This window comes from Frankliniella occidentalis, unplaced genomic scaffold, assembly GCF_000697945.3.
Source record: "Frankliniella occidentalis isolate FOCC.00 unplaced genomic scaffold, Focc_3.1 Scaffold36, whole genome shotgun sequence".
In the NCBI taxonomy this organism is placed as follows: domain Eukaryota; kingdom Metazoa; phylum Arthropoda; class Insecta; order Thysanoptera; family Thripidae; genus Frankliniella; species Frankliniella occidentalis.
The window spans coordinates 722,145-725,206 of record NW_026267166.1 but is presented as its reverse complement, the minus strand read 5'-3'; the positions used below and the strand labels follow the sequence as shown (position 1 = coordinate 725,206).

The window sequence follows — 3,062 nt, the reverse complement described above, 5'->3', positions numbered from 1 at the left end:
TAATGAACTGCCCTGGGGAGGACCTCACCTGGGGAGTGTAGTAGCTGCACCCCTTGCAAAAGTGGAATCGACGAGAGAAACGCGGGGAAACAGGAGGAGGAAGGGGGGGGGGGCTAAACTTTTCCAAGTGCCGCGCCCGGCAGAGTGGCCCCCCTGGGAACTTTCCATCTCGCCGAATGAAGGGCTGGTCGTCCTTCTCTCAGCATCGCTTCCCAACAACCCTGCTACGCACAACATTGGGAGCCCCCCCCCCTTTGCCCCGGACGTTCCTTCCTCGTTTCCTACACCATGGGCCGTGTCTTTGCTTGATTCGGCGTGCTCGATTCATTCGGGCCAGAGGGGTTGGTCTCCTTGGCAGGCGCCCGAGGGCAGCTGTGCAGGTGTGTTCGGTCCAGGCGCCGCAGCTGCCCACTGTACTGTTAGGGTGACGCTCGCATGCCAAGTCAGCGGGGCCGGTCAGCTGATGTGACACCGCGGCGTGGTGACGTTGCCCGGCAGCCCGACGCACCCTCAGCAGTTGGTCTGCATTCCCTACTCGCTAGAACACTCCACTTTGGTGCTAATGGTGGAGCGTTTTGTCGCGCATGTCTTTTTTGCTGGTCGGGAAAAAAGGGGGTGGGGGACACTATCGCTAAGTTGAGCAACAGAGCGCAGAGCGGGCCGGAGCTTTTCGTTGGATGTGGGATATGGGCGCTGCCTGCGGGCAGCTGTCGCCGGCCGGCCGGCCCGGCCGCGTCCCAGTCCCCTCAGAGACAAGAGGAGACTGGAAATGGGTGCAATAAAAGCGTGCCTCGCCAAACATCTGGTCACTGGGCTCACCGAGGTTCGGGCCTGGTCCCCCGTGCGTAAGCGCACTACCGGCTGCCGTCCCGAACGCCTATTGGTTTAGGCAGGATGGGGTGGGGGAGGGCTACCTTTGAGTCGCCCAGCGCAGGGGTCTCACTTACTCTCGCTTGTACTCACTGGTGCGACAAAGACAAGCTACACGACTGTCACTCAGAGGCGACCGCGCGCGGATCTTTGAAGGGAGCCGAGGATAGTCGGCTACCTGAGTCGAGCAAGCCAATGCTAAGCCGAGACAGCGCAGAGAGCCGAGCCGAGCCGGGGGACGACCCGGCCTCGGCGCAGTACGCGACCCCCGAAGCTGCAGTACTCGAGCACCGAGATGCGCCGAAGCCAGTAGAGTCGAGCTTGTCCAGCCGGGCCCTTGGCCCCCGGGCCGAGCCGGGCCGGGGCACCCACGTCGCTTACGCGGCTGAGGGATCTCGCGTACTCCGAAGGGCACCCGAAGTAGTGCCGAACAGCCACGGACGGGCCGCTGCCAGTACGCCACAGATGTGCGGCGCGCTTCACCTCGCCCTATAGCTCAGCATAGGCCTTGCCGGTCTCCTCTTGTCTCTGAGTCCCCTCCCCATCCCCCGTGCGTGGGAAGGCGCGGGAGCGCGGAGCCGAGTTTTTGACAGTGTGCCGCGCCGCGCGCGTTGAGAGAAGCTTCGGGTGCACCCTGTACCTTCGCTATCTCTCTCTCTCCGCTCGGCGTGGCGTCCCCGGCGCCCTCCCCCTCCCCCACCCCACTCGCCGGGCGTCCGTCCTCGCCGCCGAACGGAGCGCCGAGTGGAGCCGAACCGAACCCCAGTCCCGACCCGAACACTTCCGACCCGTTCGGTCTGGCGGGGTGGCGGTTGGACAGTGCACTCCAGCCCCCCCACCGCTTACTCCCTTCTCTTCCTCGCTCAAACGTCACCGTCACAAACGCCCACGCGCGACACCCGTCAGAGGGCTCTCTTGTAGCTGTTCTGCCTGGACATGACGCACTGATTCAGTGCGGCGATTACGCCATATCTCCACCTGGCGTTTTCTCAATAAGTTACTTGAGGCTATCTGAAACGGAAGTTTTGTATTACACACTGTTTCTGCCGAGCAGGGAACCTGTGGGGGGGGGGGATAGTTGCAACCCCCACGAACAGTTTCGGCCAAAGCCAACTGGCGTGGACATGGACCTGTTTGTCATACTGTGAGGTACGTGGTCAGCACGGCCAATCAGTCTTAGAGAACCTGAAAAACGCAGTGAGTTAACTTTTGTTCCGCTGTAAGTTGATTGTAATCGCATGTTCGCGGGTCGCCGGCGTGTTTGTGGCAGTGTAGTGGGAGTGCGCCGCCCGCCGCCGGCCTGCAGCTGTGGTTGCGGAGTTGTATGGGAAGTTTGCGCCGCGCTTGGCGCGTCACGGGGTCGAGGGCGGAGGGGGAGGGGGCTCAGCCGGTGCGGTGGGACCCCCTCCCCCCTTTCCCTCCCGCCTCGCGTTGTGCGTTTCGGGGGCGGTGGCGATGCGCTTGCACGCGACTTCTCATCTCATGTCTCCCCCCCACCCCTCCCCTCTCTGGTCGTGAGAATAAAAATGTTCCTGGGAAAATGTCGCTTGCTCTTCCCGCCCGTCGGGCGTGGCGTTCCGTACCGCCCCGCGCTCTCAGAGCAGCTCGCCGATGTGTCTGCGGACGGCTGGCGCGGCTGGGGGGATCCGCCGGGGTCGAGCAGTCGTCGGCGCCGCCGCGGCCCGGAGGTGACGTGGCGCCCCCGTGTTCCCCGCGCGGTTCCCCGTCGAGGCGCTCCGTACTCCGCGTCCCGGAAGGTGATTTGGCGGGCCCGGCTGCTCGGCGCGAGGGCTCGTCGTCGCTGACGCCACCACGGCGGTGTGGTGTAGACCGTGGCGGCTGACGCCAGGCTGACGCGCTCTCGTTCGACGACCTCGTCTGGAGGAGACCGGACCCGGGGCGGCTCCCGCGGTGCAACGCGATCCCGTCGGCATAATGGGCTGAAGGCTGGGGCTGCCGATTGTGTGTAACTTGAACTGAATTATACGCGGCGGCTAAATTAGAAACAAGCGGCGAGGGAGGCGGCGGCGGCGGGAGGGCAACTTAAAAACTTTGAAAAAGTTAACTGGAAAAGTTGGTGGCGACGAGAGCAGGGGGATGAGGGCAGAGGAGGAGGAGAGGGGGTTGGCTTTGCCAAGGAGGTAAAGGGCAGGATGGGGGGAGGGGAAGGGGGTCGGCAACTTGTCCGGGCG

General features: G+C 63.9%; 1 protein-coding gene across 3 annotated transcripts in view; it reads left to right on the top strand.

Moving 5' to 3' along the window:
- The window catches only part of LOC113202395 (C-terminal-binding protein), a 46,376-nt gene that overhangs the window by 36,619 nt on the left and 6,695 nt on the right, over nt 1-3,062 (top strand). The gene's annotated exons all lie outside the window — the stretch shown is intronic.